Consider the following 23,112-nt stretch of genomic DNA (forward strand, 5'->3'; position numbering starts at 1 on the left):
AAAGAAAATTTAATTCTATTATTATATTACGATTTCAAAGGTAAATTCTTGTCTTATCACCGTATACTATTACTGTTATGTCCAGAGGATTCTTCAAAATGTATATTCTGAACGGTATTATGTTATTTTATTAATATTTTATTATATTTAGAGAGTACGCATAAATGTATATTTACTTACAATATGTTCTATGCAAGTTAATATGTGGAAAAATGGTATAGTAAGTCCACATATTTTTACACCGCTAGTTTAAATTTATGTGTAAGTGGATTTTCTAAACTTGACTCTACTATTGATATTATAAACATATTAAATTTTTAAATGTTATAAACAAATTAGGTTCGGTAACTCTCAGAAGACATGTCTCACCATGTATCAGAAGACACATTTGCGCATACATATTTATGTTAACAATATTTGCAAGATACTGACCTAGTTTTATAATTTAGCACGTAACATTGGCACACACGACCTTTCTTCCTATCTATTTCTCGAAATTTCATGAGTTAATTCACATGTAAGAGAAGTCCGAGCACCTATTCAGAAATTCGAGTCAGATAGAGGAGACAGACCGACGTCTATTACTAACGGTGGTTTGGGGTGTATTGATAGTATTTCATTTCTATTTCCACATAATTTCTACATTACTTTACAAACTGGTTCCTTTTCTTCATTTCTAAATTAGTACTTTACTACTTTTTAGTGCAAATAGAAATGGAACCTCTAATATCATATTATTAGTTATATAAAGTTCTGTCAACGAATTTTACTTTTTTAATCTCCAAATTATGTAAAACCTAGAAGTAAATAATAATAAATGAAAATAAAGTAATTAGGCACATGGTTGTTATAATTTGGAAGATGAAAAGAAATGGAAATAAATTCCTTCCCGGGAATTTATATGTCAGGGAAAAAACCCGGGAATATTCCAATTTTTTATTTTCCTTCCCACCGGGAATATTCCCACTGCCCATCACTAGTTAGTCCCCATTTGGATATCGGTTTCCCTCATCCCCTGGCAGGGTTAGAGAAGGTTATTGCTATCTCGTCAAAAGTACTTAATTGTATCTGTAACAAAGTGTGTGTAATTCATGTTAGATTTTCATTTCAAGAAGGAAGTTTTAAATGATTATTTTTGAAGATGCTTATAACAAAAGTTAGACTCAATTTTTATTTTTTGTAATTCGCCTACTCTATTTTTAATATCTTATTTGCATATCACCATCTTTCACCCAGTTATACCTCAGACGTTGAAAGAGAGAATAGGAGCGAAAATGGATGTGCGAGCCATCAAGAATGTGCAAATTTAACGAAAATTCATTATAATTTGTATGTTATATCTGCAGTTATATGAGAAGTCCTATTCGCATAGTGTTACATCTAAGATTATTATTTTTTTTAAAGTAATAAAGTTAGGCTATTATACTGAGATATTTCCTGTTAGCGCATGATCTTTAATGTTTAGGAAGTTCACTTGCAGTTATACAATCACCGACTACTTGTATTTGTAGCCAACAGAAAGAAATATTTTAAGCTTCTTAAAATTTCAACGCCGTTTTCCAAAAACATTGAATTCCGAGATGTAACCCTCTTCTAGTGGGGGTGCGATATGCTCCCCTACTATAAAGCGATAGTTCTTGAGTACGAAAAGTTACTGTATTTTACCGGCATTTTCGTAAGATTGAGTTACTTCTAGTAAATAAGTAAGTAAATAACTAACATATGCCAACTGATTGCCGTTAGTTTTACTAGTAGAAAATTCAATGGTATGCGGACCATCTGGCAAGATTTGCTGGAACCCATCACCAGGGAGCATCAGGTGATAATATTGACATGGCCATTTATCCTGTGCTGCCATCTGTGGACATTTATCTGAAGCTCTTGTACGTAGGTAACAGCCGGCGACGTCCTTCAGAAAGCCAAGAGCAGAATAGAATAGGTTTCAAAGGTCACCCACATCTCGTGCGTCTGTCTTCCACGCTGATCTACACAATTTGTGTCGGGGAGTCCAGACGCCCGGCTACGTGAACAGTGAATGGGATTACAACAAGGGAACAGTTGTGTGATAAAAAGTATTTTAGTGTTTGTTTGATTGAATTTTGTGAGTAGTTGTACGGGGATTACAAGCCGCGTGTCATTTCTTCAGTTTCCTTCAAAAGGGTGAACTAACTGGTAAGTGGAAGCTTTGTGTATGGTTTTGCATGTAACTATAAACTATCAGTCTTCTACCATTAAGGAAATAATAAATTAGACAGTCCCATGTTCTTGAGTAAACTAATTGTGATGGTGCCTTAACCTTAACCTTAAGCTTAATCTTACGATGTTTAAATTTTAACATTAGATTAAGCCGGTAAGATAAAACTAAAAGTGTTTTTAAAAAATGGATTATACATTCCACGTTTAACTCAAGTATCCATGATCTCACATTGTCCGAAGAACCCTATGAGAAACGGAGTAATGATGCAGGAGAGTTAACTTTCCCCTATTTTCATGGACAGCGCGTTCTTTTCTGTGCGGTTTTGTTCGGTGGTAGAAGCGTTCACCTCTAGTGCGAGAGATCCCAGGTTCGATCCTGGGCCTGTTAACGCAATTAAGATATTTTAAAAGAGGGCCATGGTTTCTTCTGAGAATTGAACTAATCTTGCCTGTGGTCCAACCAGAAATATAGTCAGCCCGTTTTCTTAGAGGAGGCAATGACAGACGTCAGTGAACACCGCAAAACTATTTATTATTTATGAAACCTGTAACAGAGCCGTAGCTTCTTTTACAAAAGATACCATACACCAACAAATACTAGGGTATGTGAATCCGAGATAGCACAGAGGTTTAGTGGTAGAGTGCTTACTTCTGGTGCGTGGGAACCTTGGTTCGATTCCTGGCCAAATAACTTTCTGGTGGACATCATCATGTGGGTTTTCTCGGAGTGCTTCCGTTCCCCCCCCCACTTTCTCATTTCGCCATTTCCTTCATCATTCACTTGCCTTAATCATCGTCTTCCTCAGCATAAAGTGCATAATCGAGGGGCGTTAAAACTGAAATATTTACATAAATCCAAGACTAGACGAAGATTCGTCATTAACATACAAATATTGAGGGAAAAAGTGGTTTAGCAGTACATTTACAGTAAACAAAAACTTTGTGACTCTTTCAATGTGTGTATCATTCTGTATCTGTTTTTTTGTTATCTCATCCTGTAGGTCTTTATTATCGTTCACATTTTTTTCTTTGTATGTGTGTTTCCTTTGCGGCAAGGTATTTCTTTCTTATTGATCATTAAAACTGAGTTATTTCTTCACTTATATAATATTTTACTTTTATGAATGTAAACTAGCCATTGGCTAGCTGGGGCTCTGCCCCCCCGTCCCCGTATTTACTCGGCCTACGTCCTCGCACTTCTTGAACCCACAATTATACAGAATTTAAAGTTTCTTTTCATATTTCAATTATCTAAAAGATATTATTTTGTATCCCAAGAAAATATCAATTTAAATAGCATGGAAATTTCTTTAATTCCCCCTTAGACCCCTTAAAAACTAAAATGTAATCAGTTTGGAAATTTTCCTGTAGGTTAGCCTTAGAAGGCTACAATCATGCCAAATTTCATATTTTTATTCTTGCCGAAAGTGCCTAAACATTTTCGAGTGTAGATGTCCCATATAAATAACATGAAGATTTTTTTAGTTTTCCATAAAACTACTCTAAAGTTGGAAATTTTTATCTTTGGCGATTTACTCAGTTAACGGTAATGAATACGTATAAGCATACCGAATTTCAAGTTTTTATTCCAATTCCAGATACCTAAAGTACGAGATTTTAGCCCCCCCCAAAAGGCCCATTTAAATAACATGGAAAATTTGTTCATAGCCTCTTTAGACCCCCTAAAACTTGAAAGTATTCGGTTTTTGCAATTTTCCTGTCTATTATTTCCTAAAAGCTACAATCATGTCAAATTGAATCATTGTAGCCCCTACATAAAGAAGATTTTTCAGTTCCCCATAAAAACACTCTAAAATTGAATATTTTTATTTTTAGTGATTTACTTAGGTAATGTTAACGAAACTTACTACATACTAAATTTCAAGTTTTTATTGCAATTACCTAAAACATGAGATTATAGGTCAAAAAAGGCCCATTTAAATAACATGGGAAATTTCTTCATGCCCCCTTTAGACCCCCTAAAAGTTGAAAATATTTACTTTTGGCATCTTCCCTGTGAGTTAGTTCTAGAAAGCTACAATCATACCAAATTTCAACTTTCCACGTCAACTGGAAATACTCTTTTATTTTCTGACAGTTCATACTAGCCTTTGGCTAGCTGGGGGCTCCGCCCCTAGTCCCGCGTCTTTGCTCGGCCTACTGCCTCGTACCTCTTAATCCCACAATTCTGCCGAATTTCAAGTTTGTTTTCACAATTCGGTTACCTAAAAGATAAAATTGTGTATCCAAGAAAACGCCCATTTAAATAACATGGAGATTTATCATTTCCTCTTTAGACCCCCCCCCCCCAAAAAAAAACTAAAAATATTCAGCTTTGGCAATTTTCCTGTGAGTTAGTCCCGAAAGGCTACAATCATTTCAAATTTCATCATTGTAACCCTACAGGAAGTCCCTAAACATTTCGAGGTATGGATGATGTCCCATATAAATAACATGGGGCGGAGTTTTCAGTTCCCCATAAAACCGCTCTAAGGTTGAAAATTTTGTTAAATAATCTTGTAGAAAACGTACAAGCATACCGAATTTCAAGTTTCTATTCTAATTCCAAGTACCTGAAATATGAGATTATAGGTCCAAAAACAGATCCATTTAAATAACATAGGAAATTCATCGCTTCTTTAGACCCACTAAAAATTGAAAATATTCACTTTTGGCAATTTTCCTGTGGGTTAGTCCCGAAAAGCTATAATCATGTCAAGTTTATTGTAACTATTGTAATCCTACAGGAAGTGCCCAATAATTTGGAAGTGCAAAAGATGTCTCATATAAATAACATGGGGAAGATTTTTCAGTTTCCCATAAAACCACTTTAAAGCTAGAAAATTTTATTTTTAGTTATTCACTTCGGTAATGATGAAAACCTACAAGCATATAGAATTTGAAGTTTTTATTCCAATTCCAAATACCTAAAACATAAGATTATAGATCCAAAAAAAAGACCCATTTAAATAACATGGAGAATTTCTTCATGGCTCCTTTAGATCTAAAAATTAAAGATATTTACTTTTGGCAATATTTCCGTTGGTTAGTCCCAAAAAGTTACAAACAATCATACAAAATTTCAACTCTCCCCGTCAACCGGAAGTACCCTTTCATTTTATGTCAGTTAATGTAGTTTTATATATAGTCAAGATAATATACCGTAGTTAGGATGTAAATGTGAATGTTGTTATATTTATAACAACTTGATGTGGTTTTAACACACAATAAAAGGGTACTTTATTGTTACAAAGTACCAATACAATTTAATCACTGGTTGCACTTAACGCTTCTCAAAAATTAAATTGAATGGGACGGATGATCGCATTCGCAGTTAACGTTGTGAACTTCGATGGTTGTTTGGAAGTTGTTCATCTGATCACTTGCCTTGGATATACCTGTCATGGAGTATGAAAAGACCAATTGAAGATATTTGGTGCATATATCTAACAAGAATATAATTTTACAAATGAACAAAATGCGGTAAAGATTTAAATCGGTAGATAAACTTGCAAGATTTTCGCAAATCGAATGTTTTATTTTAGAAGGGGAAACAATTAAATAGGGCGGGCACTACCTGGGAGGTTTTGGCCCTCTAGTGAGTGAAAGTTGAAAGTAGTGACATGCGAAAATAATCCAAAACGACCAATGTTAGATATGAGTGTGCAGCTCATAGCTTCCTGAATGAATAGCAACTCTTCTAAAATATTAAAAAAAATGCTAAAGCAAGATATATCAGGGCTTTAAAATAAAAATGACTGGCCCCATTTAAAAATGCAATTTATTATTATTGATTTGTACAGGAGAAAATAAAATTTTTAAATAGCATGTATAGAAGAAAATAAAATCTTTAAATTGCATGTATAGAAGAAAGTAAAATCTTTAAATTTGCAAGTATAGCATAGTGGGTTGCGTGCCACTCAGGAGACTTACACCCACAATGATAAATGACTTGTTACATGCCAGATGGCAGTTTTTTTTGCTGAATTTCCTCTCCAAAGTGGAAAGGGATATTGTAGTAGAGAAAGGATACTTAATCTACACCCCCCAACACCCCTCCAAATTTCTTTACACACACCCCTGCATGGAAAAAGAATACTCCCCCAAATCCAATTGTATCAATCAGTATCATATAGGTTATTTATTACATCAAGTTAAAAAATGTTTAGCGTTTAAGAAAGAAGGCAATATTTTTACTTATTTATTTCACTTCAAAATACTAAGCGACTTCGTTCTCATAAACGGCTTCGAGAACCACATGACCTCATTGTTTCGGACAGTGTTTTGATCGAAACAATTGACAAAACAGACCGCTGATACCTACCCTTCTGGGCTCCGCGGTCGTTTCTGAGAAAAGAGATTGATGGACAGATGCAGGTAACTGAAATTGGCAACGACTTGAGCGGTCATTCACCTACCCCTCCTCAATAAGGAAAAGTGTGACAATATAGTAATAAGCCTATACCAGATTCAGTTGGTAAGTTCTACTCTGCAACAGGCTCGCAACCAGAGGGGGGGCTAGGGAGGACCTGGCCTCCTAAATTTTTCATGTCCCCTCCAGACCTCAATACAAAATGCACAATTTAGATATTTGTAAGAGAATTTTTAATGACTTGGCCCCTCTTAACATATTCATGGCCCCCCAAAGCTCTGTGGCTGGTTTCGAGCCTGCTCTGCAAGTGTTGGTGTATCAACGGACGGACGTTAGAAGGGTGTAGTCAAAACGCTTTTAGAAATGAAGAGATCGATCGAAGTAAGAATTATATATATTTTAGACTGAGTCTAGTTTTATGCAGGAACGCATTTGGCGCTAGTTTAATTTTTTGTCAAGTATGTTTTTATTCACGTAAATTCATTGAGCGGAACAGGGCTCATAGCGAGTCATTTTTTTAAAACTAAATTTTACTTTTTTTCAAGTTGGTCACTAAAAGTTACTTTTTTCATAGGTAAAGTGACTTTTTCGTGTGATTTATATTTTGCATGGGCAGTTTTCTAAGAAAAATATACAAACTAATGGAAAAAGGCAAAACCTTGTTACTCATTACTCTTCCGAAAGCTTCAGTACTTGCTGCCACATGTCAAACAGTCTACTTTATTCTCACTTCAATTTTTATTCTTTCTAAAGCACAGTGGATGGATTGTGGATGCTTAAGCTCTCAAGGTGGGGTTGAGAACCCTTCTGTGTCTATTCTTTCTTCTATCATAATAATCTTTTAGTTTTCTCTCGTAATAGTTAGCGCTCTGTTCAACGTTGTGTGTGTGTTTGTGTGGTTCATCATGTTCGTATTGTGTTATGCTTCTTCTATGTTCTTCTTAAGAGTAGGTGATGGATTTGAATATTTCACGTTTTTGAGAACTCTATATGCGAAGTTAAATATAATGTCTGGGATGAAGAAATTCAGAAATAGGCCAGAACTGGTTCCACTTACTCAGAAGCTTTTTACATCTGCTAAGTCTGCTTACCGTAACTACTAATATGTACTAATGTGTTACTGAATATAGCAACAATTAATTGTCACGTAAAGTAATTAAAATGCTAATAAAAGGACAAGTGTTATTCATTTGGGGTATTTATTAAAACCGTCACCTTAGATGATAATAATATAGAAACAAATAATATTAAAAGATTATGATATAAGCAGGGACGTAGTGTCCATTAAGGCTATAAGGCTTAGCCTATCCATTTATTTATACATCAGGCTGAAATGTTGGTTTTGAATATTGATACAATTAATTTTATTAAAATGGATTTATTTTATAATACGCTGTTTAAACATCAAGCGAGTTGAAGCGAAGCTTCTGCAAGAACGCATTGAAGGCTATCGGCGGCTAGCCTTCCGCTTCTCTCATGGAATTAGGAGAATTGGGCGGTGCCAATCGCTTTCCCGCCACCCTCAGCAGACGAAAACTTCTTGAGCTATACACAAATTCAACATGATGCAACGAAAGTGGGCGAATGTTGACGAAGGCTAGCCTTTCGGGTGTTTGGGGAAACAAAAGCGACAGGATGCGGTCTTGGAAGAAAGTATAGAACAGAGACTATGAAAAATTTAGAAGCTCACATTCAGTAACGAGGTTTGACCAAGGAAAAGGAAAAAAAAAAAAAAAAAAAAAAAAAAAGAGAGAGCCAGAGAGAATAAAAATGTTATGTTATTATGAATAGTATTAATTCATCAGGGAGCTTATTGAGTACTGGTTTGCGTTATCACAGCGTAAAATTTACATTTTAGTTTTCGATAATTGGCATAGCAGTTATGTTGTATTTTTTGCGTTGCGTTGCTATCCGCAAGTTTTCGAAGATCGATACTGAAGACCTCAGATGATTTATAGTTTCTCATTTTCATACTTTCAATCTAAAAATAGCTTTTTCTGTAAAAATCATCAATTGACTGTGAGCTACTGCTGCACTGTTTTCAATTAGTATGCTGATATGTGTTGTTGTGGTGAAGTGCTTAATTTTGTCTATGATTTGGGGAAGTTACACTTAAGATCGTCCTATAACATTAGCTATCCGTTTTTATTTGTTTCTTCGAAACAGTAATACAGTGTATGTGTGATATGCGAGTATTGCATATGTAAGGAAACCGTATGTGTAAGGGAAATATGAAGCAGAACCACTCATACTTTTTCTTGCATTGTATGAAAAATATATTGCACGAATTAGCATTTTTCTATCAAGCATTACAGCGTAGTCAGAACACTACGACGTGATCGTTTAAATAAGGGTGGGATAGTTTTTTTGGGGGGAGGGGTGGTAACTTAAATTCACTTTACACTCATATATACATACAACAAAAACTGCAAGTTACAGGGGATTGCCCCCCCCCCTAGCCACCCTCTACCTACGAATCTAATTTCAGCCTACCCATTTCAAAACTTCACGCTACGTTACTGGATATAAGACATAAGAAGTATAGTGGTTGGAGTCATATTAAGGAGAAATCCCTGGTTCTCTCGTGTGTTTTTAAATGTTACGTAGTCCTCCTTTCACGACAATATGTCATGCAAAAGTTCATTAGCACAGTGCATACTCACAAACTCAAGCCTCCCTTCACAACTGTCAGTCCTGGTTGGTTCATCCTGGATGCAGATTGAATATACCAAACTACACTATTAGCGGGTGCAGGTCGAATGATCCATATTGTTTTAAAACGCCAGGTTTTATATTATTACAAAAACTATTTTGGATTTAGAAAGGCATTGTTTATGCTGGTTTCTTTTTATTATATGGAAAATATGTTTTTTTCAATTTCTTTCAAAATAATTACATTGAAAGTTTTTATTTAATATATTTTGATACCATCACCTTGAATATACTTTGATACCATCTCTTTGAAAGTTTTTATCTAATATATTTTGATGCCACTGGAAAATCCGTTTGCGTATTAGTTCCAATGTCATAGGACGTGTTATTTTTTCTTTTCCGTGGTTGGATCATATTGTTAATTTTGTTTTTTAATAAAACTTCTACAAGGAGACATCACAAAGTATATGCGTGTATAATAATTTTAAACTTTTTATCGTTTAATGTTTTTGGGAATATAATACTACAAAGCATACTTTGAAAACCTAAGAAAGGAGGAAACTCAAAAAGAAAGTAAAGAAGAAACAAAACAACAAACGAAGAGAGAGGTGATGGAGAAATTGACAAAGGAAAAAAGGGGCATGATGAGATTTTGGTCACTTTTTCGTGTGCTTTTGGCCATTTTTGGTCACTTTTCAACTATTTACAAGAGACCAGACCATTATGAGCCCTGAGATTATTAAAATTAGGATATATTAAAGAAGACAAAACAGAAAGATACAAAATATTTGTAAATTGAAAAAACAGGATTTCTGGAAAACAACTAAATCAATGAATAATTTTCTTATGAAAGATATTCAGAATCAATAACGTAGCCAGAAAGGGGTAGGAACGGAGATTAAGAGATCAAATAACATTACAACAATTAACGTTAACAACAGGGTTAGAATATTAAAATAATGAAATTGGAAGTATGTACAGTATTAATTACTAAACGAATGTGATTTCAGCATGGAACGAGGGAATTTTTTCCCAATTAATATTTTGAAAAAAAAAAATCACCCACTAAAACTTGCTGGGGTGAAAAAATTGAAATAATAGCAGAATTTTGCAAAATAATTACAATAATTCGTATGTAATCAATTCATATGTAATTACTGGGTAAAATAGTGGAGGTTAATTCCTATTACAGTGAAACCTCTCTTAACGGGCATCTCTCAATAGTAGACATCTTCATAAGAGGACAAACTTTCTTATTCTTGCATGCCATAAATATGTGTGGTGTGGTATTATGAGAGAACCCTTCGTTTTAGGGACACCTCTCATTTACGGACAAATAATCGGTTCTACCGATGTCCGTTTTGAGAGGTTTCATTGTATTACTTAGTTTAATAATAATAATAAAAGGTCAAATATATGAACTTACTTTATTGATCCTACCACTGCGAAGAACTGATAGTGTTATTATTATTATTATTATTATTATTATTATTATTATTATTATTATTAGTAGTAGTAGTAGTAGTAGTAGTAGAAGTAGTAGTAATAATAGTAGTATTGCAATAGTTGCGTAACAAAATATACTGTTTTTTTGTTTCAGTTTGTTTTAAAATTTTATCACTATTCTGAGAGCACACACACCCCGTTTATTTTGAACACCCCCCCCCCAAGTAAAAATTTCTGGCGTACTTACTGATGACAAAGAAAAAAGATATACTAACTTGCAAGTGAAACTGGCATCGAGATTAAAGCTTGTGGAAAACCAACTAACGGAACAAGGGAAAAAAGGCGGAAAGGGCTAATAGTCATGCGCTCTTATCTAGTGGGTAACGTAATGGATTCACGTGCTAATGTTTATTTTTAACATGAATTCAAATCCTGGCTAGACAAGTTTTTTTTTCTTTCTTGTAAATGAAGAACCTGCATTTTATTAAGAAAGAGTATTCGGTTATGAATGGCTCTCTGTTAAATAGTAGTCTAGGTCTTATATAACCTCGATGTTGAAAGAGAAGCTAAACCCCAATACAGCACACTCTAATGTGTACTCTTGAACAGAAAGCAATATGTTCATCCTAGAAACTAATGCTTTAGTAATTGGCGAAATCAGGAGCGTCTTTTCTTTATAGTAGGCAGGCTCCCCCTGAGTTTGAGATGTGCATGTGTTGTAATCATTTGTATAATAACATACTAATGAAAAATGTGTATATCGGAGAGTCTTGCCACCTTCCCCCAAGCAAAGCCCGAAATGATCACTGTGGACAAGGGGAATCATTGTGTAAGATGCTAAATTCCGCTTTCCGGATATGCCCTGCTGTCCCTCCAACGAGTACTTTCAGGAGATCTGGACTTACCTGGTTAAGACATTAAAGAACATTTCCAGAAAGGAATTACAGATTTTTTTCCGGATCGCTCTCAGGTCTCAATAATGAAATGAGCATAAATTACCGAGAAGTTCGGATGTCTCGTCTCGAAATCCTCACGGACATCCAGATGATCGCTCAGATCGCGACACACAAAAATATCATTGACATGAGCAACGAAAACACATTAATAAAATAATACTATGCTTATTTATTAAATGCACTATGTAAAAACATATTATAGAGAAGAAAAACAACCGCAACACTAAACACTGATATGGATGTACACACTTAACTATAGTAGTAGGGGTCCCGTTATGGCTCGCTGAGTCAGCAAAAATTTTTGTGACGTCATAGGTCAAAGGTCAATGACCTTGGCCCGGGGTCAATGACCTAGGGGTACATAGGACCACCCCCTCTAAATTTTGGCAGGGGTACCATGGCCCACCCCCTAAATTTTGGCAGGGGTACCTAGGACCACCCCCCTTAAATTTTGAAAATTGCCAAATCTAAAAATTTGGTATAGTAGCCTAGGACCATAGTATGTACCTCTATCAGTATTGGGTGTCTATGTCGTTCCCTTTTATGGGTAAAAAATTGCCAAAAATTCAAATTTCGGGGGTTTTTGACCTAATTTATCCCCTTTGATGAGGTGTTATTACCCTATATAGTTATATGGGCGTATACAGGGGTCCATTCCCTTTCATAAGACATGGGTATATTAATGCACCCCTTGAAAATTTGGGAGGGGTACCTTGGCCCACCACCTAAATTTTGGGAATTGACCAATTTAAACATTGGGTATTATAGTACAGGACCCTAATATGTATTATGATAAATTTGGGTGGTCCACCTCGTTCCCTTCTAGGGGTACACAATTGCCAAAATATAAACGTAAGTACCACGTGTTTGGTTTCGACCTAAGTTATCCCTTTGATGAGATGTTATTACCCTATATGGTTATATGGGCGTATACAGGGGTCCATTACCTTTCATAAGACATGGGTATATTAATGCACCCCTTTAAAAATTTGGGAGGGGTACCTTGGCCCACCCCTTCATTTTTAGAAATTGCCCAATTTAAACATTTGGTATAATAGTATAGAACCCTAGTATGTATCACTATAAATTTGGGTGGTCCACCTTGTTTCCTTTCATGGGTACAAAATTACCAAATTTTAGTACAACCACGTGTTTGGTCTTTTCACCTAATTTATCGCGTTTGATGAGGTGTTATTATTCTATATGGTTATATGGGCGTATACAGGGGTTCATTACCTTTCATAAAACATGTGTATATTGGTGCACCCCTTGAAAAATTTGGGAGGGGTACCTTGGCCCACCCCTTAAATTTTGGAAATTGCCCAATTTAAACATTTGGTATAATAGTATAGAACCCTATTATGTAGCACTATAAATTTGGGTGGTCCACCTCGTTCCCTTTCATGGGTACACAATTGCCAAATTTTAGTACAACCACGTGTTTGGTCTTTTGACCTAATTTATCACCTTTGATGAGGTGTTATTATCTTATATCGTTATATGGGCGTATACAGGGGTTCATTACCTTTCATAAGACATGGATATATTAATGCACCCCTTGAAAAATTTGGGAGGGGTACCTTGGACCACCCTTTAATTTTGGAAATTGCCCAATTTAAACATTTGGTATAATAGTATAGGACCCTAATATATATTACTATAACCTCGTTCCCTTTTAGGGGTACAAAATTGCCAAAATATAAACGTAAGCAATACGTTGTACCACGTGTTTCGTTTTTTACCTAATTTATTCCATTGGATGAGGTCCTATTACCTTATATGTTATATGGTCACGTATGGGGATTCATTTCCTATCATAAGACATAGGTACATTTGTGCACCCGGGAGGGGTACTTTGACCCACCCCTTTAATTTTGGAAATTGTCCCTTTTATATGTTTGGTATTATAGTATAGGACCCTAATATAAATTACTATAAATTTTGGTGGTTCACCTCGTTTCCTTTCATGGGTACGAAATTGCCAAATTTTAGTACAACCACGTGTTTGGTTTTGGCTCAATTTATCCCCTTGGATGAGGTCCTATTATCTTATATGGTTATATGGTCATGTATATATTGGTCCATTTCCTATTATAAGACATGGGTACATTGATGCACCCTTTAAATTTTTGGAAGGGGTACCATGACCAACCCCTTAAATTTTGGAAATTTTCCAATTTGAGCATTCGGTATCATAGTACATGCCTCAACATGTATCATGATAAATTTGGGTGGTCCATCTTGTTCCCTTTCATGGGTAAAAATTGCTAAAATATAAACATAAGCAATATGTTGTACCATGTGTTTTGTTTTTGGCCCAATTTCTCCCCTTTGATGAGGTTCTATTACCTTATATGGTTATATGGTCATGTATATGGGTTCATTTCCTATCATAAGACATAGGTACATTGACGCACCCTTTAAAAATTTGGGAGGGGTATCTTGGCTCATCCACTCGGTTTTAGAAATTGTTTAATATAAGCATTTGGTATCATAGTACAGGACTTCAATATGTACCACTATAAATTTGGATGGTCCACATCGTTCCCTTTCATGGGTAAAGAACTACCAAAAATCAAATTTCGGAAGTTATTGACCCCTATTTAGCACGTTATATGGTTTATTACCTTTATATATTTATGTTCCCTTTTAAATTTGGGAATTATCAAATAACAACATTCGGTAAACGTTTTCTAGGACCCATTGGTATTCCTCTTATGACCAAATATTCAAAATTTAAAGGTTATTGACCGGCTTTATTATTGAATAAGTACAGGATTTATTACTTTTTCATAAGACACAGGTGTATTTGTGTACCAATCTTAAATTTTGGGAGGGGGTACATTTCTTATTGTCATATCAATAATTGGTAATTGTTCTTAAAATTGGATAGTATCTCATTCATTGGGTAAATCATTGTCAAATATGAGTATGATCACGTGATCAGTTATTAACCTATGATGGGATTAGGAGTCCAGAACATTGGTACATTGAAACTTTGTAGGATAATTTGAGAATTGTCAAATGAAATTACGTCATTGGTTTTGATTATTCCCGCCAAATATAAACGTAAGCAAGACGTTGTACCACGTGATTGTCCTTGATGAGGTAGTGTACAGGGATTCATTTCCTTTGTTGTGGTACTTCTTAAGTTTGAGTACACACACTTTTAGAAAACAGTTGGTTCTACTCAGGTAAACAATTGATGGACATTATTGACCTTATTGAACATATAATGTTATGATTAATTCTAAGACTTAGGTATATCAAGAGAAGTATTCTTTAAATTTGGGAATGGTGATAAACATAATTTTAACATAAGGCGCGAAATTTGAAACAATACATTGAACTTTAGTCACAGCTCATAGTCTAAGATCATTGGTGGTGATTGATTTGAAATCTGATAGCTAACCTTATTGAATCTTATGACTCATAGACGAAAGGCAATACATGCTACAATAGTTTGAAATTTAATCATAAGGTGATGTAATCTGACACTAGCAAAGTTATTGTTAATGCAATTTGATTGGCTGATCACTATCTTTCCTGCAATCTGTTTGGTTGATCACTATCTTTCGTGCAATCTGATTGGTTGATGATTTTCAAATCTTTGCTGCATTCAGTTTTAAGTTTTGTTTAACATTTAAAAATCTTGGTTTCGTTCAACATTTTGCACTCACTGATAAATATGATCAAAACCGTTTATTTGTTAATCGAATAGTTAAAAACCGGATAAAGTTTGACGGTTAACCGTGAAACGTAAAATTTTTTTGAAACTTTTTGTTTGAAAATTCTTGCTTTCAAATTTTTGTTTGAATTTTTTGTTTCAGAATTTTATTTAAAATTTTTTTCTGACAACTTTTGTTTCAAAATTTTTTGCTTAAAAATTTTTCGTTTGAAATTTTAAAAAAAATTTTCGTTTCAAAATTTTGTTTAAAATTTTTTGTTTGAAATTTTTTCGTTTCCAAATTTTTTGTTTGAAATTTTTTCGTTTCAAAATTTTGTTTGAATTTTTTCGTTTGAAATTTTTTTGTTTGAATTTTTTTTCGTTTTAAATTTTTTTTCAAACTTTTGTCTCAAAGATTTTTGTTCGAAATTTTTGTTTGAAATTTTTGTTTCAAATTTTGGTTTGACATTTTTTAAGTTTGTGCACTCATTAGTAAAGAACGGGAACTGTTTAGAGCAAAAATCTTTGACAACATTGTGGTGTAATAGTACACATCAGAATATGGGGTTGTACTTGAAATGGAAAAACACAAATCATTGAAATGGATCATTTTTTTATTAGACTCCACATACATCCATACCGGATAGTGGTTCTGGATATTGTCGATACAATGTATTTTGAACTTCTTGCACTAGTTTGTCTTTAGCGTATAATTTTAATTCCAATTGAAGTCTTTTAAGGTCTATTGCGATATCAATTGGTGGAAACTCAATGTCCATTTGATCACAAATATACTGTTTATCAATACAGGTATGCACCCACGAACAACCATCACAATATCTAGATACATGTTGTACAATATGCATGACACATTTTTCAAAATAGTACTTTTTCAGGAATATACTTGTTTTGTTGCACACTTCCACTGCATGTTTCACACACTGAAATACGTTGATAAATTTTTTCCATTCTGTTTGTGTTAGGTACACCATGTTGCGAGGGACATGGAATGTACTCTTTTTACGTAACAGCACCATCTTTTCTTCGAGGACTGTACGCAACACCACTTCATGATTTGAGCCTAATGATTTGACTATGGTCACATTTAGCTCATCATGAAAATAATCGTTCATTTGGTCGATTCGTGCCATTCTTCAAAGGTCAGTTGTACACCAAATTGTTCTGCTTTGCCCAATCGAATTACTGGTTCAAATGTTCTAGCACTGATACCAATCATCACATGTTTTGTTTGAAATATATTTATTGGATAATAGCTTGAGAAGATGAACTCTTTATCGTTAGAAGTACACATCTTTCCTCCTGCTCAAATGATTTCGTGGGATGACAGTGTATTGGTTGATTTATAGAACTACGGCTGACGTCATTGGAAAGGAATGTGCTGACATTTGAATTCATGGTTTCATCACAGTTACTGACGTGATCCTGACCAACCAAATTCATACAACTATGTCTGATGTGCTGATTCATGATTTCATCACAATTGCTGACGAATCCGGCTGTGTACTAAATTTAAATTGATGACTTCGACCCAAGAATCCTTTGTAACATAAAGATACAGATCCAGTATTTAAGAAACGTAACAGTTCTTCTTGTTTTGATGCTTCCATGGGTAAATATCTTGCTGGTAAAATTATATTCTTATCATTTTCAAGCTTCACTACGATTCTTAATCCAAACTTTGTAGGTATCATTTGGCTAGCTAAGATTCTATAAGGTACATTCTGTTGTAAATCAGTAATCTTGGTAAATGATTTCATCACATCACGTGTGTTTAGAAACTGCAGACAAGTAGCCATGATGATGTTATCATGAATACTAACTCGAACGATGATGCAAAACTGATGACGTTGCATTGTCATGTTCTGACGTGTACTCTTGCACCACAATGTTGTCAAAGATTTTTGCTCTAAACAGTTCCGGTTCTTTACTAATGAGTGCACAAACTTAAAAAATGTCAAACCAAACTTTGAAACAAAAATTTCGAACAAAAATCTTTGAAACAAAATTTTGAAACGAAAAAATTCAAACAAAAAATTTCAAACGAAAAAAATTTTGAAACAAAATTTCAAACAAAAAAATTTGGAAACGAAAAATTTCAAACAAAAAATTTTAAACAAAATTTTCGAACAAAAATTTTCAAACAAAAAATTTCAAACGAAAAAATTTGGAAACGAAAAATTTCAAACAAAAATTTTAAACAAAATTTTGAAACGAAAAAATTTTTAAAAATTTCAAACGAAAAATTTTTAAGCAAAAAAATTCTGAAACAAAAGTTGTCAAAAAATGTCAAACAAAATTTTGAAACAAAAACTTCAAACAAAAATTTGAAAGCAAGAATTTTCAAACAAAAAGTTTCAAAAAATTTTTACGTTTCACGGTTAACCGTCAAACTTTATCCGGTTTTTAACTATTCGATTAACAAATAAACGGTTTTGATCATATTTATCAGTGAGTGCAAAATGTTGAACGAAACCAAGATTTTTAAATGTTAAACAAAACTTAAAACTGAATACAGCAAAGATTTGAAAATCATCAACCAATCAGATTGCACGAAAGATAGTGATCAACCAAACAGTTTGCAGGAAAGATAGTGATCAGCCAATCAAATTGCATTAACAATAACTTTGCTAGTGTCAGATTACATCACCTTATGATTAAATTTCAAACTATTGTAGCATGTATTGCCTTTCGTCTATGAGTCATAAGATTCAATAAGGTTAGCTATCAGATTTCAAATCAATCACCACCAATGATCTTAGACTATGAGCTGTGACTAAAGTTCAATGTATTGTTTCAAATTTCGCGCCTTATGTTAAAATTATGTTTATCACCATTCCCAAATTTAAAGAATACTTCTCTTGATATACCTAAGTCTTAGAATTAATCATATCATTATATGTTCAATAAGGTCAATAATGTCCGTCAATTGTTTACCTGAGTAGAACCAACTGTTTTCTAAAAGTGTGTGTACTCAAACTTAAGAAGTACCACAACAAAGGAAATGAATCCCTGTACACTACCTCATCAAGGACAATCACGTGGTACAACGTCTTGCTTACGTTTATATTTGGCGGGAATAATCAAAACCAATGACGTAATTTCATTTGACAATTCTCAAATTATCCTACAAAGTTTCAATGTACCAATGTTCTGGACTCCTAATCCCATCATAGGTTAATAACTGATCACGTGATCATACTCATATTTGACAACGATTTACCCAATGAATGAGATACTATCCAATTTTAAGAACAATTACCAATTATTGATATGACAATAAGAAATGTACCCCCTCCCAAAATTTAAGATTGGTACACAAATACACCTGTGTCTTATGAAAAAGTAATAAATCCTGTACTTATTCAATAATAAAGCCGGTCAATAACCTTTAAATTTTGAATATTTGGTCATAAGAGGAATACCAATGGGTCCTAGAAAACGTTTACCGAATGTTGTTATTTGATAATTCCCAAATTTAAAAGGGAACATAAATATATAAAGGTAATAAACCATATAACGTGCTAAATAGGGGTCAATAACTTCCGAAATTTGATTTTTGGTAGTTCTTTACCCATGAAAGGGAACGATGTGGACCATCCAAATTTATAGTGGTACATATTGAAGTCCTGTACTATGATACCAAATGCTTATATTAAACAATTTCTAAAACCGAGTGGATGAGCCAAGATACCCCTCCCAAATTTTTAAAGGGTGCGTCAATGTACCTATGTCTTATGATAGGAAATGAACCCATATACATGACCATATAACCATATAAGGTAATAGAACCTCATCAAAGGGGAGAAATTGGGTCAAAAACAAAACACATGGTACAACATATTGCTTATGTTTATATTTTAGCAATTTTTACCCATGAAAGGGAACAAGATGGACCACCCAAATTTATCATGATACATGTTGAGGCATGTACTATGATACCGAATGCTCAAATTGGAAAATTTCCAAAATTTAAGGGGTTGGTCATGGTACCCCTTCCAAAAATTTAAAGGGTGCATCAATGTACCCATGTCTTATAATAGGAAATGGACCAATATATACATGACCATATAACCATATAAGATAATAGGACCTCATCCAAGGGGATAAATTGAGCCAAAACCAAACACGTGGTTGTACTAAAATTTGGCAATTTCGTACCCATGAAAGGAAACGAGGTGAACCACCAAAATTTATAGTAATTTATATTAGGGTCCTATACTATAATACCAAACATATAAAAGGGACAATTTCCAAAATTAAAGGGGTGGGTCAAAGTACCCCTGCCGGGTGCACAAATGTACCTATGTCTTATGATAGGAAATGAATCCCCATACGTGACCATATAACATATAAGGAAATAGGACCTCATCCAATGGAATAAATTAGGTAAAAAACGAAACACGTGGTACAACGTATTGCTTACGTTTATATTTTGGCAATTTTGTACCCCTAAAAGGGAACGAGGTTATAGTAATATATATTAGGGTCCTATACTATTATACCAAATGTTTAAATTGGGCAATTTCCAAAATTAAAGGGTGGTCCAAGGTACCCCTCCCAAATTTTTCAAGGGGTGCATTAATATATCCATGTCTTATGAAAGGTAATGAACCCCTGTATACGCCCATATAACGATATAAGATAATAACACCTCATCAAAGGTGATAAATTAGGTCAAAAGACCAAACACGTGGTTGTACTAAAATTTGGCAATTGTGTACCCATGAAAGGGAACGAGGTGGACCACCCAAATTTATAGTGATACATAATAGGGTTCTATACTATTATACCAAATGTTTAAATTGGGCAATTTCCAAAATTTAAGGGGTGGGCCAAGGTACCCCTCCCAAATTTTTCAAGGGGTGCACCAATATACACATGTTTTATGAAAGGTAATGAACCCCTGTATACGCCCATATAACCATATAGAATAATAACACCTCATCAAACGCGATAAATTAGGTCAAAAGACCAAACACGTGGTTGTACTAAAATTTGGCAATTGTGTACCCATGAAAGGGAACGAGGTGGACCACCCAAATTTATAGTGATACATAATAGGGTTCTATACTATTATACCAAATGTTTAAATTGGGCAATTTCCAAAATTTAAGGGGTGGGCCAAGGTACCCCTCCCAAATTTTTCAAGGGGTGCACCAATATACACATGTTTTATGAAAGGTAATGAACCCCTGTATACGCCCATATAACCATATAGAATAATAACACCTCATCAAACGCGATAAATTAGGTGAAAAGACCAAACACGTGGTTGTACTAAAATTTGGTAATTTTGTACCCATGAAAGGAAACAAGGTGGACCACCCAAATTTATAGTGATACATACTAGGGTTCTATACTATTATACCAAATGTTTAAATTGGGCAATTTCTAAAAATGAAGGGGTGGGCCAAGGTACCCCTCCCAAATTTTTAAAGGGGTGCATTAATATACCCATGTCTTATGAAAGGTAATGGACCCCTGTATACGCCCATATAACCATATAGGGTAATAACATCTCATCAAAGGGATAACTTAGGTCGAAACCAAACACGTGGTACTTACGTTTATATTTTGGCAATTGTGTACCCCTAGAAGGGAACGAGGTGGACCACCCAAATTTATCATAATACATATTAGGGTCCTGTACTATAATACCCAATGTTTAAATTGGTCAATTCCCAAAATTTAGGTGGTGGGTCAAGGTACCCCTCCCAAATTTTTCAAGGGGTGCATTAATATACTCATGTCTTATGAAAAGGAATGGACCCCTGTATACGCCCATATAACTATATAGGGTAATAACATCTCATCAAAGGGGATAAATTAGGTCAAAAACCCCCGAAATTTGAATTTTTGGCAATTTTTTACCCATAAAAGGGAACGACATAGACACCCAATACTGATAGAGGTACATACTATGGTCCTAGGCTACCATACCAAATTTTTAGATTTGGCAATTTTCAAAATTTAAGGGGGGTGGTCCTAGGTACCCCTGCCAAAATTTAGGGGGTGGGCCATGGTACCCCTGCCAAAATTTAGAGGGGGTGGTCCTATGTACCCCTAGGTCATTGACCCCGTGCCAAGGTCATTGACCTTTGACCTATGACATCACAAAAATTTTTGCTGACTCAGCGAGCCATAACGGGACCCCTACTACTACTATTTCCATAAAATTACACTTTACATTTTATGATGTTATAGCCCTTTAAAATTATCACTTATATATATATATATATATAATATTAATGAATAAAATATTGCATTTGGGAATCACCACATGCACTTTTCTCACACCGTTATGCGGTTAACACTGTGGGGATGACACTGAAAATAATCCCACGACCTAGGTTCCTTGCTGCTACGCTGAGAATTCACCAAAATTCCAAAATGATATATCCATGGAATAAATATCTGTCGGCACAGTATAAAAATCGAAAAATTACTGGGAACAGTTTACTGGTTCGAACTGAGTCAGCGGACTCGGGACTTTACTAAATGGGGGCTAGATATTAAGTAAGGCCTTGGGCGGCAACTTGACGTATGCCCTTTTACTTAATTCTATAGCGAATTAAACTAATATGTTGGTTGTATCGACCATTGGCGTCTCTGGCATGTAAAATTTGGGGGGGACATCAAAGGAAATGATCTAACTGCTAGTATCTCAGCGGAATTTTAGATTATGTCACTCAAAATATTGGGGGGGACGCGTCCCCCCCGTCCCCCACGCCAGAGACGCCCATGGTATCGACACACGGAGAAAACTCTTAGAGTTGAGGTGCTCCAGGTAAAAGCTGGGTTGACCGACTGGTCAATGTTGGCAGTTCGTTTTAAAATGTGATCATGTTAAGTCACTTGTATGGATATGCAAATTAGATGTTAAAAGAATCTGCGTTAAATCACAGTTTACTGGCCACAATATAGAGGAAAAGGGCGATAACTCGGTCGGGAGAACTTCTATTTTAGATACAAACTGACTGAACAATATTGCTAGGCCACAGTCTGACTAGATCGCACCTATGCTAGTGAAGAACATATTTAATTTAGTTCCAACTAACTATAGAATGTAGGCTTTGCATATTAACGAGTAAAGAAGAAACACTGAAGTATCCAAGTAATAGAAATATGATTTTCATACATGTAGTTCAGAAAATGAATGTGGTCTTTGACATTCACTAAAATTCTCTCACCGTGAACAAACATTTCACATACATGTATGGGTGAACGATGAAAGACTCTTTTGTTCAAATTCGTGGGAAAGACATCTGTTACTAGCAGCTCCAATCAAAGAAAGAAATTTATTTGCGTCGCAAAAATAAAGTATAAATCGAAGAATGATTTCTGTCTTTCCAAAATGTACAGAGCGTTTACAAAAATTACTTACATAACCTGGTGACGGTATATGCCTTTTCAGCGTACAAGAGGATGTAATAAATATAGAACCGAAAAAAATTTAATTGTAGTAATTGTCCTCTGTTTTAGTCCAAACATGGATTTGTTTAAATGCTGAATCATGTATTTTTAATGAATAGATTGGGCATTTATTTCGAAGTTGGTCGTCCGCCTAGTTTTCGACAAAAAAGCGTAATAATGGCTACAAAAATTTAAAAATCGTCAATTTAGGACGTCTGTAAAAGAATATAATAGAGTAAAGTAGGATAGAGTAGACAAAGGTAGGGATAAGTAGGGTAGGGAAGTTTGGGCCCATTTTACAATTAATACAGAGTAATTTCTCGTCTGTGCGTAAGAACACTAACTAGAGTAGTCTCTGTACACCTGCAGCCATGTTCACAATACAAATG

The 23,112-nt window shown here is 34.6% G+C and overlaps 1 protein-coding gene across 1 annotated transcript in view; it reads left to right on the forward strand.

Moving 5' to 3' along the window:
* The first annotated feature begins 1,910 nt into the window (after nucleotides 1-1,910).
* The window catches only part of Glys (glycogen [starch] synthase), a 149,550-nt gene continuing 128,348 nt past the window's right edge, over nucleotides 1,911-23,112 (forward strand). Inside the window, exon 1 of the mRNA XM_081728529.1 lies at nucleotides 1,911-2,172. The gene's annotated coding sequence lies outside the window, so the exon portion shown is untranslated. The remainder of the gene's footprint in view (nucleotides 2,173-23,112) is intronic.

Source organism: Thermobia domestica, chromosome 10, assembly GCF_964235325.1.
Source record: "Thermobia domestica chromosome 10, izTheDome1.hap1.1, whole genome shotgun sequence".
Classification (NCBI taxonomy): Eukaryota; Metazoa; Arthropoda; class Insecta; order Zygentoma; family Lepismatidae; genus Thermobia; species Thermobia domestica.